The sequence below is a fragment of the Poecilia mexicana genome, unplaced genomic scaffold (genome assembly GCF_051168715.1).
Source record: "Poecilia mexicana isolate PSO_F unplaced genomic scaffold, ASM5116871v1 scaffold_9, whole genome shotgun sequence".
NCBI classification, from domain to species: domain Eukaryota; kingdom Metazoa; phylum Chordata; class Actinopteri; order Cyprinodontiformes; family Poeciliidae; genus Poecilia; species Poecilia mexicana.
The window spans coordinates 18416383-18434512 of NW_028263378.1; the positions used below are offsets into that span (position 1 = coordinate 18416383).

General features: G+C 43.1%; 7 pseudogenes; all 7 read left to right on the plus strand.

The window, feature by feature from the left end:
• The first annotated feature begins 187 nt into the window (after positions 1-187).
• Positions 188-1575, plus strand: LOC148157695 (uncharacterized; annotated as a pseudogene).
• Positions 1576-3172: 1597 nt separating this feature from the next.
• On the plus strand, positions 3173-4575 carry LOC148157696 (uncharacterized; annotated as a pseudogene).
• A 112-nt stretch (positions 4576-4687) lies between these two features.
• LOC148157697 (uncharacterized) lies at positions 4688-6075 on the plus strand (annotated as a pseudogene).
• Positions 6076-6172: 97 nt separating this feature from the next.
• On the plus strand, positions 6173-7575 carry LOC148157698 (uncharacterized; annotated as a pseudogene).
• A 1597-nt stretch (positions 7576-9172) lies between these two features.
• Positions 9173-10575, plus strand: LOC148157699 (uncharacterized; annotated as a pseudogene).
• A 1612-nt stretch (positions 10576-12187) lies between these two features.
• LOC148157700 (uncharacterized) lies at positions 12188-13575 on the plus strand (annotated as a pseudogene).
• A 1894-nt stretch (positions 13576-15469) lies between these two features.
• On the plus strand, positions 15470-18075 carry LOC148157701 (uncharacterized; annotated as a pseudogene).
• Positions 18076-18130: the final 55 nt, after the last annotated feature.

Genomic DNA, 18130 nt, shown 5'->3' on the forward strand with positions numbered 1-18130 from the left:
TGATACTTCCAAAACAGATGTTTCTTCAGCTTCAGCGCTCCACAGCACACAGGAACCAACATCAGTGTCATCTGAAACATATCAGACTCTTGCCACAGTGAAGTTGCTGGAAACATCAGCAGTTCCAGAGGAAAGTTCAAAATCTCCAATTACAAGAGAAGATAGGACAAGTAAACCAACAAGTGAAATGTCTAGCAGAGACATTGCATCTTCGACTGGCTCTTCAATGTTCACAACCGAGAAGACAACAGATCTTCTACCTAAGGATGAAGACAGTGATCAAACAGGTCAGACAACGAGACCTTCATTTTCCACAGTAACAGGCAGAACAGAAAGTTCATCTCCTGCTTCTCCTGTAGATGGAGGCTTTACAAGAGGCCAAACCATTGACATGTCCCCAACAGTCTCTACTGCTACAGAATTATCTTCATCCGATAACATCAGTGAGACAACACAATCTCCTGAAACTATGACGATTCAAATAAGCACAGATCCCGAAACTTCTGGAGAAGGCTCTACTGCTTTTCCTGACAAGTCAGATGTGACAATAGTTACTGCATTCCCAACATCTGCTGTCTCTGACGGTAAACCCATGAGCCCATCAACGCTTTCCCAGATTACTCCATCTGTCTCATCATCCACAACTCCACATGATCAGAATGATGAAATAAATACGATGTTTCCATTGGTGGAGTCCGTTCCTATTATTAGTGGATCAAGTATTCAACCTGACACAGCTTCAAAGCCCACTGTCACAGATCCAGGAAGTGCAGGACAAACACATCCTAATGTCACTGACGCGTCAATGAAGACAACAGCAGTTTATCCAACAATCGGCACAAAGTCACCTTCAGTATCATACACATCTGAAACAAGTGATGCGTCCAAATCTGCTGTTACCCCAGCCGTCTTACTCCGTAGTACAGAAAAACCAACACCTGCATCTCCTGAAACAGAACAAACTTTTACCGCATCCCATTCTCAAGCAAAATCTGCAACTTCATTTGAAACGTCAAGTTCCACCATTACAGATAAAGGGAGCACAAATCCATCTACTAGTGGACACCCCGGAGAAATGTCCAGCAAATACATGACATCTACAACAGGTACCTCATTAATTAGTCCAGAGACAACAACAACAGAACAAGTTGGTAGCATTTCAACAGAACAAAGAACTTTCCCCTCAGTTTCATCACTCACTGAACATGCAGAGAAAAGTGCTGGTGCTACTACAGAAGATATGGACGGTTCTGGAACTACGAGCACAGACTTGTTCTCATCATCTATACGCGTTATTGGTGTATCTTCAAGTCTCTACAGTATTGACACAACAACAGTAACAATATCTCCTGAATCAGAGTCTGCCTCTGTGAGAACAGGACAAAGTACTTCTGGTGAAAACATCACTAAGTCTACTGACACAACCATCACTACAACCACGGCTGGCTCTTCTGCTTTCAATATCCTGTCCGTCTCAACATCAAGAAAAACCGAAACAAGTGATACTTCCAAAACAGATGTTTCTTCAGCTTCAGCGCTCCACAGCACACAGGAACCAACATCAGTGTCATCTGAAACATATCAGACTCTTGCCACAGTGAAGTTGCAGGAAACATCAGCAGTTCCAGAGGAAAGTTCAAAATCTCCAATTACAAGAGAAGATAGGACAAGTAAACCAACAAGTGAAATGTCTAGCAGAGACATTGCATCTTCGACTGGCTCTTCAATGTTCACCACCGAGAAGACAACAGATCTTCTACCTAAGGATGAAGACAGTGATCAAACAGGTCAGACAACGAGACCTTCATTTTCCACAGTAACAGGCAGAACAGAAAGTTCATCTCCTGCTTCTCCTGTAGATGGAGGCTTTACAAGAGGCCAAACCATTGACATGTCCCCAACAGTCTCTACTGCTACAGAATTATCTTCATCCGATAACATCAGTGAGACAACACAATCTCCTGAAACTATGACGATTCAAATAAGCACAGATCCCGAAACTTCTGGAGAAGGCTCTACTGCTTTTCCTGACAAGTCAGATGTGACAATAGTTACTGCATTCCCAACATCTGCTGTCTCTGACGGTAAACCCATGAGCCCATCAACGCTTTCCCAGATTACTCCATCTGTCTCATCATCCACAACTCCACATGATCAGAATGATGAAATAAATACGATGTTTCCATTGGTGGAGTCCGTTCCTATTATTAGTGGATCAAGTATTCAACCTGACACAGCTTCAAAGCCCACTGTCACAGATCCAGGAAGTGCAGGACAAACACATCCTAATGTCACTGACGCGTCAATGAAGACAACAGCAGTTTATCCAACAATCGGCACAAAGTCACCTTCAGTATCATACACATCTGAAACAAGTGATGCGTCCAAATCTGCTGTTACCCCAGCCGTCTTACTCCGTAGTACAGAAAAACCAACACCTGCATCTCCTGAAACAGAACAAACTTTTACCGCATCCCATTCTCAAGCAAAATCTGCAACTTCATTTGAAACGTCAAGTTCCACCATTACAGATAAAGGGAGCACAAATCCATCTACTAGTGGACACCCCGGAGAAATGTCCAGCAAATACATGACATCTACAACAGGTACCTCATTAATTAGTCCAGAGACAACAACAACAGAACAAGTTGGTAGCATTTCAACAGAACAAAGAACTTTCCCCTCAGTTTCATCACTCACTGAACATGCAGAGAAAAGTGCTGGTGCTACTACAGAAGATATGGACGGTTCTGGAACTACGAGCACAGACTTGTTCTCATCATCTATACGCGTTATTGGTGTATCTTCAAGTCTCTACAGTATTGACACAACAACAGTAACAATATCTCCTGAATCAGAGTCTGCCTCTGTGAGAACAGGACAAAGTACTTCTGGTGAAAACATCACTAAGTCTACTGACACAACCATCACTACAACCACGGCTGGCTCTTCTGCTTTCAATATCCTGTCCGTCTCAACATCAAGAAAAACCGAAACAAGTGATACTTCCAAAACAGATGTTTCTTCAGCTTCAGCGCTCCACAGCACACAGGAACCAACATCAGTGTCATCTGAAACATATCAGACTCTTGCCACAGTGAAGTTGCAGGAAACATCAGCAGTTCCAGAGGAAAGTTCAAAATCTCCAATTACAAGAGAAGATAGGACAAGTAAACCAACAAGTGAAATGTCTAGCAGAGACATTGCATCTTCGACTGGCTCTTCAATGTTCACCACCGAGAAGACAACAGATCTTCTACCTAAGGATGAAGACAGTGATCAAACAGGTCAGACAACGAGACCTTCATTTTCCACAGTAACAGGCAGAACAGAAAGTTCATCTCCTGCTTCTCCTGTAGATGGAGGCTTTACAAGAGGCCAAACCATTGACATGTCCCCAACAGTCTCTACTGCTACAGAATTATCTTCATCCGATAACATCAGTGAGACAACACAATCTCCTGAAACTATGACGATTCAAATAAGCACAGATCCCGAAACTTCTGGAGAAGGCTCTACTGCTTTTCCTGACAAGTCAGATGTGACAATAGTTACTGCATTCCCAACATCTGCTGTCTCTGACGGTAAACCCATGAGCCCATCAACGCTTTCCCAGATTACTCCATCTGTCTCATCATCCGCAACTCCACATGATCAGAATGATGAAATAAATACGATGTTTCCATTGGTGGAGTCCGTTCCTATTATTAGTGGATCAAGTATTCAACCTGACACAGCTTCAAAGCCCACTGTCACAGATCCAGGAAGTGCAGGACAAACACATCCTAATGTCACTGACGCGTCAATGAAGACAACAGCAGTTTATCCAACAATCGGCACAAAGTCACCTTCAGTATCATACACATCTGAAACAAGTGATGCGTCCAAATCTGCTGTTACCCCAGCCGTCTTACTCCGTAGTACAGAAAAACCAACACCTGCATCTCCTGAAACAGAACAAACTTTTACCGCATCCCATTCTCAAGCAAAATCTGCAACTTCATTTGAAACGTCAAGTTCCACCATTACAGATAAAGGGAGCACAAATCCATCTACTAGTGGACACCCCGGAGAAATGTCCAGCAAATACATGACATCTACAACAGGTACCTCATTAATTAGTCCAGAGACAACAACAACAGAACAAGTTGGTAGCATTTCAACAGAACAAAGAACTTTCCCCTCAGTTTCATCACTCACTGAACATGCAGAGAAAAGTGCTGGTGCTACTACAGAAGATATGGACGGTTCTGGAACTACGAGCACAGACTTGTTCTCATCATCTATACGCGTTATTGGTGTATCTTCAAGTCTCTACAGTATTGACACAACAACAGTAACAATATCTCCTGAATCAGAGTCTGCCTCTGTGAGAACAGGACAAAGTACTTCTGGTGAAAACATCACTAAGTCTACTGACACAACCATCACTACAACCACGGCTGGCTCTTCTGCTTTCAATATCCTGTCCGTCTCAACATCAAGAAAAACCGAAACAAGTGATACTTCCAAAACAGATGTTTCTTCAGCTTCAGCGCTCCACAGCACACAGGAACCAACATCAGTGTCATCTGAAACATATCAGACTCTTGCCACAGTGAAGTTGCAGGAAACATCAGCAGTTCCAGAGGAAAGTTCAAAATCTCCAATTACAAGAGAAGATAGGACAAGTAAACCAACAAGTGAAATGTCTAGCAGAGACATTGCATCTTCGACTGGCTCTTCAATGTTCACCACCGAGAAGACAACAGATCTTCTACCTAAGGATGAAGACAGTGATCAAACAGGTCAGACAACGAGACCTTCATTTTCCACAGTAACAGGCAGAACAGAAAGTTCATCTCCTGCTTCTCCTGTAGATGGAGGCTTTACAAGAGGCCAAACCATTGACATGTCCCCAACAGTCTCTACTGCTACAGAATTATCTTCATCCGATAACATCAGTGAGACAACACAATCTCCTGAAACTATGACGATTCAAATAAGCACAGATCCCGAAACTTCTGGAGAAGGCTCTACTGCTTTTCCTGACAAGTCAGATGTGACAATAGTTACTGCATTCCCAACATCTGCTGTCTCTGACGGTAAACCCATGAGCCCATCAACGCTTTCCCAGATTACTCCATCTGTCTCATCATCCGCAACTCCACATGATCAGAATGATGAAATAAATACGATGTTTCCATTGGTGGAGTCCGTTCCTATTATTAGTGGATCAAGTATTCAACCTGACACAGCTTCAAAGCCCACTGTCACAGATCCAGGAAGTGCAGGACAAACACATCCTAATGTCACTGACGCGTCAATGAAGACAACAGCAGTTTATCCAACAATCGGCACAAAGTCACCTTCAGTATCATACACATCTGAAACAAGTGATGCGTCCAAATCTGCTGTTACCCCAGCCGTCTTACTCCGTAGTACAGAAAAACCAACACCTGCATCTCCTGAAACAGAACAAACTTTTACCGCATCCCATTCTCAAGCAAAATCTGCAACTTCATTTGAAACGTCAAGTTCCACCATTACAGATAAAGGGAGCACAAATCCATCTACTAGTGGACACCCCGGAGAAATGTCCAGCAAATACATGACATCTACAACAGGTACCTCATTAATTAGTCCAGAGACAACAACAACAGAACAAGTTGGTAGCATTTCAACAGAACAAAGAACTTTCCCCTCAGTTTCATCACTCACTGAACATGCAGAGAAAAGTGCTGGTGCTACTACAGAAGATATGGACGGTTCTGGAACTACGAGCACAGACTTGTTCTCATCATCTATACGCGTTATTGGTGTATCTTCAAGTCTCTACAGTATTGACACAACAACAGTAACAATATCTCCTGAATCAGAGTCTGCCTCTGTGAGAACAGGACAAAGTACTTCTGGTGAAAACATCACTAAGTCTACTGACACAACCATCACTACAACCACGGCTGGCTCTTCTGCTTTCAATATCCTGTCCGTCTCAACATCAAGAAAAACCGAAACAAGTGATACTTCCAAAACAGATGTTTCTTCAGCTTCAGCGCTCCACAGCACACAGGAACCAACATCAGTGTCATCTGAAACATATCAGACTCTTGCCACAGTGAAGTTGCAGGAAACATCAGCAGTTCCAGAGGAAAGTTCAAAATCTCCAATTACAAGAGAAGATAGGACAAGTAAACCAACAAGTGAAATGTCTAGCAGAGACATTGCATCTTCGACTGGCTCTTCAATGTTCACCACCGAGAAGACAACAGATCTTCTACCTAAGGATGAAGACAGTGATCAAACAGGTCAGACAACGAGACCTTCATTTTCCACAGTAACAGGCAGAACAGAAAGTTCATCTCCTGCTTCTCCTGTAGATGGAGGCTTTACAAGAGGCCAAACCATTGACATGTCCCCAACAGTCTCTACTGCTACAGAATTATCTTCATCCGATAACATCAGTGAGACAACACAATCTCCTGAAACTATGACGATTCAAATAAGCACAGATCCCGAAACTTCTGGAGAAGGCTCTACTGCTTTTCCTGACAAGTCAGATGTGACAATAGTTACTGCATTCCCAACATCTGCTGTCTCTGACGGTAAACCCATGAGCCCATCAACGCTTTCCCAGATTACTCCATCTGTCTCATCATCCGCAACTCCACATGATCAGAATGATGAAATAAATACGATGTTTCCATTGGTGGAGTCCGTTCCTATTATTAGTGGATCAAGTATTCAACCTGACACAGCTTCAAAGCCCACTGTCACAGATCCAGGAAGTGCAGGACAAACACATCCTAATGTCACTGACGCGTCAATGAAGACAACAGCAGTTTATCCAACAATCGGCACAAAGTCACCTTCAGTATCATACACATCTGAAACAAGTGATGCGTCCAAATCTGCTGTTACCCCAGCCGTCTTACTCCGTAGTACAGAAAAACCAACACCTGCATCTCCTGAAACAGAACAAACTTTTACCGCATCCCATTCTCAAGCAAAATCTGCAACTTCATTTGAAACGTCAAGTTCCACCATTACAGATAAAGGGAGCACAAATCCATCTACTAGTGGACACCCCGGAGAAATGTCCAGCAAATACATGACATCTACAACAGGTACCTCATTAATTAGTCCAGAGACAACAACAACAGAACAAGTTGGTAGCATTTCAACAGAACAAAGAACTTTCCCCTCAGTTTCATCACTCACTGAACATGCAGAGAAAAGTGCTGGTGCTACTACAGAAGATATGGACGGTTCTGGAACTACGAGCACAGACTTGTTCTCATCATCTATACGCGTTATTGGTGTATCTTCAAGTCTCTACAGTATTGACACAACAACAGTAACAATATCTCCTGAATCAGAGTCTGCCTCTGTGAGAACAGGACAAAGTACTTCTGGTGAAAACATCACTAAGTCTACTGACACAACCATCACTACAACCACGGCTGGCTCTTCTGCTTTCAATATCCTGTCCGTCTCAACATCAAGAAAAACCGAAACAAGTGATACTTCCAAAACAGATGTTTCTTCAGCTTCAGCGCTCCACAGCACACAGGAACCAACATCAGTGTCATCTGAAACATATCAGACTCTTGCCACAGTGAAGTTGCAGGAAACATCAGCAGTTCCAGAGGAAAGTTCAAAATCTCCAATTACAAGAGAAGATAGGACAAGTAAACCAACAAGTGAAATGTCTAGCAGAGACATTGCATCTTCGACTGGCTCTTCAATGTTCACCACCGAGAAGACAACAGATCTTCTACCTAAGGATGAAGACAGTGATCAAACAGGTCAGACAACGAGACCTTCATTTTCCACAGTAACAGGCAGAACAGAAAGTTCATCTCCTGCTTCTCCTGTAGATGGAGGCTTTACAAGAGGCCAAACCATTGACATGTCCCCAACAGTCTCTACTGCTACAGAATTATCTTCATCCGATAACATCAGTGAGACAACACAATCTCCTGAAACTATGACGATTCAAATAAGCACAGATCCCGAAACTTCTGGAGAAGGCTCTACTGCTTTTCCTGACAAGTCAGATGTGACAATAGTTACTGCATTCCCAACATCTGCTGTCTCTGACGGTAAACCCATGAGCCCATCAACGCTTTCCCAGATTACTCCATCTGTCTCATCATCCGCAACTCCACATGATCAGAATGATGAAATAAATACGATGTTTCCATTGGTGGAGTCCGTTCCTATTATTAGTGGATCAAGTATTCAACCTGACACAGCTTCAAAGCCCACTGTCACAGATCCAGGAAGTGCAGGACAAACACATCCTAATGTCACTGACGCGTCAATGAAGACAACAGCAGTTTATCCAACAATCGGCACAAAGTCACCTTCAGTATCATACACATCTGAAACAAGTGATGCGTCCAAATCTGCTGTTACCCCAGCCGTCTTACTCCGTAGTACAGAAAAACCAACACCTGCATCTCCTGAAACAGAACAAACTTTTACCGCATCCCATTCTCAAGCAAAATCTGCAACTTCATTTGAAACGTCAAGTTCCACCATTACAGATAAAGGGAGCACAAATCCATCTACTAGTGGACACCCCGGAGAAATGTCCAGCAAATACATGACATCTACAACAGGTACCTCATTAATTAGTCCAGAGACAACAACAACAGAACAAGTTGGTAGCATTTCAACAGAACAAAGAACTTTCCCCTCAGTTTCATCACTCACTGAACATGCAGAGAAAAGTGCTGGTGCTACTACAGAAGATATGGACGGTTCTGGAACTACGAGCACAGACTTGTTCTCATCATCTATACGCGTTATTGGTGTATCTTCAAGTCTCTACAGTATTGACACAACAACAGTAACAATATCTCCTGAATCAGAGTCTGCCTCTGTGAGAACAGGACAAAGTACTTCTGGTGAAAACATCACTAAGTCTACTGACACAACCATCACTACAACCACGGCTGGCTCTTCTGCTTTCAATATCCTGTCCGTCTCAACATCAAGAAAAACCGAAACAAGTGATACTTCCAAAACAGATGTTTCTTCAGCTTCAGCGCTCCACAGCACACAGGAACCAACATCAGTGTCATCTGAAACATATCAGACTCTTGCCACAGTGAAGTTGCAGGAAACATCAGCAGTTCCAGAGGAAAGTTCAAAATCTCCAATTACAAGAGAAGATAGGACAAGTAAACCAACAAGTGAAATGTCTAGCAGAGACATTGCATCTTCGACTGGCTCTTCAATGTTCACCACCGAGAAGACAACAGATCTTCTACCTAAGGATGAAGACAGTGATCAAACAGGTCAGACAACGAGACCTTCATTTTCCACAGTAACAGGCAGAACAGAAAGTTCATCTCCTGCTTCTCCTGTAGATGGAGGCTTTACAAGAGGCCAAACCATTGACATGTCCCCAACAGTCTCTACTGCTACAGAATTATCTTCATCCGATAACATCAGTGAGACAACACAATCTCCTGAAACTATGACGATTCAAATAAGCACAGATCCCGAAACTTCTGGAGAAGGCTCTACTGCTTTTCCTGACAAGTCAGATGTGACAATAGTTACTGCATTCCCAACATCTGCTGTCTCTGACGGTAAACCCATGAGCCCATCAACGCTTTCCCAGATTACTCCATCTGTCTCATCATCCACAACTCCACATGATCAGAATGATGAAATAAATACGATGTTTCCATTGGTGGAGTCCGTTCCTATTATTAGTGGATCAAGTATTCAACCTGACACAGCTTCAAAGCCCACTGTCACAGATCCAGGAAGTGCAGGACAAACACATCCTAATGTCACTGACGCGTCAATGAAGACAACAGCAGTTTATCCAACAATCGGCACAAAGTCACCTTCAGTATCATACACATCTGAAACAAGTGATGCGTCCAAATCTGCTGTTACCCCAGCCGTCTTACTCCGTAGTACAGAAAAACCAACACCTGCATCTCCTGAAACAGAACAAACTTTTACCGCATCCCATTCTCAAGCAAAATCTGCAACTTCATTTGAAACGTCAAGTTCCACCATTACAGATAAAGGGAGCACAAATCCATCTACTAGTGGACACCCCGGAGAAATGTCCAGCAAATACATGACATCTACAACAGGTACCTCATTAATTAGTCCAGAGACAACAACAACAGAACAAGTTGGTAGCATTTCAACAGAACAAAGAACTTTCCCCTCAGTTTCATCACTCACTGAACATGCAGAGAAAAGTGCTGGTGCTACTACAGAAGATATGGACGGTTCTGGAACTACGAGCACAGACTTGTTCTCATCATCTATACGCGTTATTGGTGTATCTTCAAGTCTCTACAGTATTGACACAACAACAGTAACAATATCTCCTGAATCAGAGTCTGCCTCTGTGAGAACAGGACAAAGTACTTCTGGTGAAAACATCACTAAGTCTACTGACACAACCATCACTACAACCACGGCTGGCTCTTCTGCTTTCAATATCCTGTCCGTCTCAACATCAAGAAAAACCGAAACAAGTGATACTTCCAAAACAGATGTTTCTTCAGCTTCAGCGCTCCACAGCACACAGGAACCAACATCAGTGTCATCTGAAACATATCAGACTCTTGCCACAGTGAAGTTGCAGGAAACATCAGCAGTTCCAGAGGAAAGTTCAAAATCTCCAATTACAAGAGAAGATAGGACAAGTAAACCAACAAGTGAAATGTCTAGCAGAGACATTGCATCTTCGACTGGCTCTTCAATGTTCACCACCGAGAAGACAACAGATCTTCTACCTAAGGATGAAGACAGTGATCAAACAGGTCAGACAACGAGACCTTCATTTTCCACAGTAACAGGCAGAACAGAAAGTTCATCTCCTGCTTCTCCTGTAGATGGAGGCTTTACAAGAGGCCAAACCATTGACATGTCCCCAACAGTCTCTACTGCTACAGAATTATCTTCATCCGATAACATCAGTGAGACAACACAATCTCCTGAAACTATGACGATTCAAATAAGCACAGATCCCGAAACTTCTGGAGAAGGCTCTACTGCTTTTCCTGACAAGTCAGATGTGACAATAGTTACTGCATTCCCAACATCTGCTGTCTCTGACGGTAAACCCATGAGCCCATCAACGCTTTCCCAGATTACTCCATCTGTCTCATCATCCGCAACTCCACATGATCAGAATGATGAAATAAATACGATGTTTCCATTGGTGGAGTCCGTTCCTATTATTAGTGGATCAAGTATTCAACCTGACACAGCTTCAAAGCCCACTGTCACAGATCCAGGAAGTGCAGGACAAACACATCCTAATGTCACTGACGCGTCAATGAAGACAACAGCAGTTTATCCAACAATCGGCACAAAGTCACCTTCAGTATCATACACATCTGAAACAAGTGATGCGTCCAAATCTGCTGTTACCCCAGCCGTCTTACTCCGTAGTACAGAAAAACCAACACCTGCATCTCCTGAAACAGAACAAACTTTTACCGCATCCCATTCTCAAGCAAAATCTGCAACTTCATTTGAAACGTCAAGTTCCACCATTACAGATAAAGGGAGCACAAATCCATCTACTAGTGGACACCCCGGAGAAATGTCCAGCAAATACATGACATCTACAACAGGTACCTCATTAATTAGTCCAGAGACAACAACAACAGAACAAGTTGGTAGCATTTCAACAGAACAAAGAACTTTCCCCTCAGTTTCATCACTCACTGAACATGCAGAGAAAAGTGCTGGTGCTACTACAGAAGATATGGACGGTTCTGGAACTACGAGCACAGACTTGTTCTCATCATCTATACGCGTTATTGGTGTATCTTCAAGTCTCTACAGTATTGACACAACAACAGTAACAATATCTCCTGAATCAGAGTCTGCCTCTGTGAGAACAGGACAAAGTACTTCTGGTGAAAACATCACTAAGTCTACTGACACAACCATCACTACAACCACGGCTGGCTCTTCTGCTTTCAATATCCTGTCCGTCTCAACATCAAGAAAAACCGAAACAAGTGATACTTCCAAAACAGATGTTTCTTCAGCTTCAGCGCTCCACAGCACACAGGAACCAACATCAGTGTCATCTGAAACATATCAGACTCTTGCCACAGTGAAGTTGCAGGAAACATCAGCAGTTCCAGAGGAAAGTTCAAAATCTCCAATTACAAGAGAAGATAGGACAAGTAAACCAACAAGTGAAATGTCTAGCAGAGACATTGCATCTTCGACTGGCTCTTCAATGTTCACCACCGAGAAGACAACAGATCTTCTACCTAAGGATGAAGACAGTGATCAAACAGGTCAGACAACGAGACCTTCATTTTCCACAGTAACAGGCAGAACAGAAAGTTCATCTCCTGCTTCTCCTGTAGATGGAGGCTTTACAAGAGGCCAAACCATTGACATGTCCCCAACAGTCTCTACTGCTACAGAATTATCTTCATCCGATAACATCAGTGAGACAACACAATCTCCTGAAACTATGACGATTCAAATAAGCACAGATCCCGAAACTTCTGGAGAAGGCTCTACTGCTTTTCCTGACAAGTCAGATGTGACAATAGTTACTGCATTCCCAACATCTGCTGTCTCTGACGGTAAACCCATGAGCCCATCAACGCTTTCCCAGATTACTCCATCTGTCTCATCATCCACAACTCCACATGATCAGAATGATGAAATAAATACGATGTTTCCATTGGTGGAGTCCGTTCCTATTATTAGTGGATCAAGTATTCAACCTGACACAGCTTCAAAGCCCACTGTCACAGATCCAGGAAGTGCAGGACAAACACATCCTAATGTCACTGACGCGTCAATGAAGACAACAGCAGTTTATCCAACAATCGGCACAAAGTCACCTTCAGTATCATACACATCTGAAACAAGTGATGCGTCCAAATCTGCTGTTACCCCAGCCGTCTTACTCCGTAGTACAGAAAAACCAACACCTGCATCTCCTGAAACAGAACAAACTTTTACCGCATCCCATTCTCAAGCAAAATCTGCAACTTCATTTGAAACGTCAAGTTCCACCATTACAGATAAAGGGAGCACAAATCCATCTACTAGTGGACACCCCGGAGAAATGTCCAGCAAATACATGACATCTACAACAGGTACCTCATTAATTAGTCCAGAGACAACAACAACAGAACAAGTTGGTAGCATTTCAACAGAACAAAGAACTTTCCCCTCAGTTTCATCACTCACTGAACATGCAGAGAAAAGTGCTGGTGCTACTACAGAAGATATGGACGGTTCTGGAACTACGAGCACAGACTTGTTCTCATCATCTATACGCGTTATTGGTGTATCTTCAAGTCTCTACAGTATTGACACAACAACAGTAACAATATCTCCTGAATCAGAGTCTGCCTCTGTGAGAACAGGACAAAGTACTTCTGGTGAAAACATCACTAAGTCTACTGACACAACCATCACTACAACCACGGCTGGCTCTTCTGCTTTCAATATCCTGTCCGTCTCAACATCAAGAAAAACCGAAACAAGTGATACTTCCAAAACAGATGTTTCTTCAGCTTCAGCGCTCCACAGCACACAGGAACCAACATCAGTGTCATCTGAAACATATCAGACTCTTGCCACAGTGAAGTTGCAGGAAACATCAGCAGTTCCAGAGGAAAGTTCAAAATCTCCAATTACAAGAGAAGATAGGACAAGTAAACCAACAAGTGAAATGTCTAGCAGAGACATTGCATCTTCGACTGGCTCTTCAATGTTCACCACCGAGAAGACAACAGATCTTCTACCTAAGGATGAAGACAGTGATCAAACAGGTCAGACAACGAGACCTTCATTTTCCACAGTAACAGGCAGAACAGAAAGTTCATCTCCTGCTTCTCCTGTAGATGGAGGCTTTACAAGAGGCCAAACCATTGACATGTCCCCAACAGTCTCTACTGCTACAGAATTATCTTCATCCGATAACATCAGTGAGACAACACAATCTCCTGAAACTATGACGATTCAAATAAGCACAGATCCCGAAACTTCTGGAGAAGGCTCTACTGCTTTTCCTGACAAGTCAGATGTGACAATAGTTACTGCATTCCCAACATCTGCTGTCTCTGACGGTAAACCCATGAGCCCATCAACGCTTTCCCAGATTACTCCATCTGTCTCATCATCCGCAACTCCACATGATCAGAATGATGAAATAAATACGATGTTTCCATTGGTGGAGTCCGTTCCTATTATTAGTGGATCAAGTATTCAACCTGACACAGCTTCAAAGCCCACTGTCACAGATCCAGGAAGTGCAGGACAAACACATCCTAATGTCACTGACGCGTCAATGAAGACAACAGCAGTTTATCCAACAATCGGCACAAAGTCACCTTCAGTATCATACACATCTGAAACAAGTGATGCGTCCAAATCTGCTGTTACCCCAGCCGTCTTACTCCGTAGTACAGAAAAACCAACACCTGCATCTCCTGAAACAGAACAAACTTTTACCGCATCCCATTCTCAAGCAAAATCTGCAACTTCATTTGAAACGTCAAGTTCCACCATTACAGATAAAGGGAGCACAAATCCATCTACTAGTGGACACCCCGGAGAAATGTCCAGCAAATACATGACATCTACAACAGGTACCTCATTAATTAGTCCAGAGACAACAACAACAGAACAAGTTGGTAGCATTTCAACAGAACAAAGAACTTTCCCCTCAGTTTCATCACTCACTGAACATGCAGAGAAAAGTGCTGGTGCTACTACAGAAGATATGGACGGTTCTGGAACTACGAGCACAGACTTGTTCTCATCATCTATACGCGTTATTGGTGTATCTTCAAGTCTCTACAGTATTGACACAACAACAGTAACAATATCTCCTGAATCAGAGTCTGCCTCTGTGAGAACAGGACAAAGTACTTCTGGTGAAAACATCACTAAGTCTACTGACACAACCATCACTACAACCACGGCTGGCTCTTCTGCTTTCAATATCCTGTCCGTCTCAACATCAAGAAAAACCGAAACAAGTGATACTTCCAAAACAGATGTTTCTTCAGCTTCAGCGCTCCACAGCACACAGGAACCAACATCAGTGTCATCTGAAACATATCAGACTCTTGCCACAGTGAAGTTGCAGGAAACATCAGCAGTTCCAGAGGAAAGTTCAAAATCTCCAATTACAAGAGAAGATAGGACAAGTAAACCAACAAGTGAAATGTCTAGCAGAGACATTGCATCTTCGACTGGCTCTTCAATGTTCACCACCGAGAAGACAACAGATCTTCTACCTAAGGATGAAGACAGTGATCAAACAGGTCAGACAACGAGACCTTCATTTTCCACAGTAACAGGCAGAACAGAAAGTTCATCTCCTGCTTCTCCTGTAGATGGAGGCTTTACAAGAGGCCAAACCATTGACATGTCCCCAACAGTCTCTACTGCTACAGAATTATCTTCATCCGATAACATCAGTGAGACAACACAATCTCCTGAAACTATGACGATTCAAATAAGCACAGATCCCGAAACTTCTGGAGAAGGCTCTACTGCTTTTCCTGACAAGTCAGATGTGACAATAGTTACTGCATTCCCAACATCTGCTGTCTCTGACGGTAAACCCATGAGCCCATCAACGCTTTCCCAGATTACTCCATCTGTCTCATCATCCACAACTCCACATGATCAGAATGATGAAATAAATACGATGTTTCCATTGGTGGAGTCCGTTCCTATTATTAGTGGATCAAGTATTCAACCTGACACAGCTTCAAAGCCCACTGTCACAGATCCAGGAAGTGCAGGACAAACACATCCTAATGTCACTGACGCGTCAATGAAGACAACAGCAGTTTATCCAACAATCGGCACAAAGTCACCTTCAGTATCATACACATCTGAAACAAGTGATGCGTCCAAATCTGCTGTTACCCCAGCCGTCTTACTCCGTAGTACAGAAAAACCAACACCTGCATCTCCTGAAACAGAACAAACTTTTACCGCATCCCATTCTCAAGCAAAATCTGCAACTTCATTTGAAACGTCAAGTTCCACCATTACAGATAAAGGGAGCACAAATCCATCTACTAGTGGACACCCCGGAGAAATGTCCAGCAAATACATGACATCTACAACAGGTACCTCATTAATTAGTCCAGAGACAACAACAACAGAACAAGTTGGTAGCATTTCAACAGAACAAAGAACTTTCCCCTCAGTTTCATCACTCACTGAACATGCAGAGAAAAGTGCTGGTGCTACTACAGAAGATATGGACGGTTCTGGAACTACGAGCACAGACTTGTTCTCATCATCTATACGCGTTATTGGTGTATCTTCAAGTCTCTACAGTATTGACACAACAACAGTAACAATATCTCCTGAATCAGAGTCTGCCTCTGTGAGAACAGGACAAAGTACTTCTGGTGAAAACATCACTAAGTCTACTGACACAACCATCACTACAACCACGGCTGGCTCTTCTGCTTTCAATATCCTGTCCGTCTCAACATCAAGAAAAACCGAAACAAGTGATACTTCCAAAACAGATGTTTCTTCAGCTTCAGCGCTCCACAGCACACAGGAACCAACATCAGTGTCATCTGAAACATATCAGACTCTTGCCACAGTGAAGTTGCAGGAAACATCAGCAGTTCCAGAGGAAAGTTCAAAATCTCCAATTACAAGAGAAGATAGGACAAGTAAACCAACAAGTGAAATGTCTAGCAGAGACATTGCATCTTCGACTGGCTCTTCAATGTTCACCACCGAGAAGACAACAGATCTTCTACCTAAGGATGAAGACAGTGATCAAACAGGTCAGACAACGAGACCTTCATTTTCCACAGTAACAGGCAGAACAGAAAGTTCATCTCCTGCTTCTCCTGTAGATGGAGGCTTTACAAGAGGCCAAACCATTGACATGTCCCCAACAGTCTCTACTGCTACAGAATTATCTTCATCCGATAACATCAGTGAGACAACACAATCTCCTGAAACTATGACGATTCAAATAAGCACAGATCCCGAAACTTCTGGAGAAGGCTCTACTGCTTTTCCTGACAAGTCAGATGTGACAATAGTTACTGCATTCCCAACATCTGCTGTCTCTGACGGTAAACCCATGAGCCCATCAACGCTTTCCCAGATTACTCCATCTGTCTCATCATCCACAACTCCACATGATCAGAATGATGAAATAAATACGATGTTTCCATTGGTGGAGTCCGTTCCTATTATTAGTGGATCAAGTATTCAACCTGACACAGCTTCAAAGCCCATTGTCACAGATCCAGGAAGTGCAGGACAAACACATCCTAATGTCACTGACGCGTCAATGAAGACAACAGCAGTTTATCCAACAATCGGCACAAAGTCACCTTCAGTATCATACACATCTGAAACAAGTGATGCGTCCAAATCTGCTGTTACCCCAGCCGTCTTACTCCGTAGTACAGAAAAACCAACACCGGCATCTCCTGAAACAGAACAAACTTTTACCGCATCCCATTCTCAAGCAAAATCTGCAACTTCATTTGAAACGTCAAGTTCCACCATTACAGATAAAGGGAGCACAAATCCATCTACTAGTGGACACCCCGGAGAAATGTCCAGCAAATACATGACATCTACAACAGGTACCTCATTAATTAGTCCAGAGACCACAACAACAGAACAAGTTGGTAGCATTTCAACAGAACAAAGAACTTTCCCCTCAGTTTCATCACTCACTGAACATGCAGAGAAAAGTGCTGGTGCTACTACAGAAGATATGGACGGTTCTGGAACTACGAGCACAGACTTGTTCTCATCATCTATACGCGTTATTGGTGTATCTTCAAGTCTCTACAGTATTGACACAACAACAGTAACAATATCTCCTGAATCAGAGTCTGCCTCTGTGAGAACAGGACAAAGTACTTCTGGTGAAAACATCACTAAGTCTACTGACACAACCATCACTACAACCACGGCTGGCTCTTCTGCTTTCAATATCCTGTCCGTCTCAACATCAAGAAAAACCGAAACAAGTGATACTTCCAAAACAGATGTTTCTTCAGCTTCAGCGCTCCACAGCACACAGGAACCAACATCAGTGTCATCTGAAACATATCAGACTCTTGCCACAGTGAAGTTGCAGGAAACATCAGCAGTTCCAGAG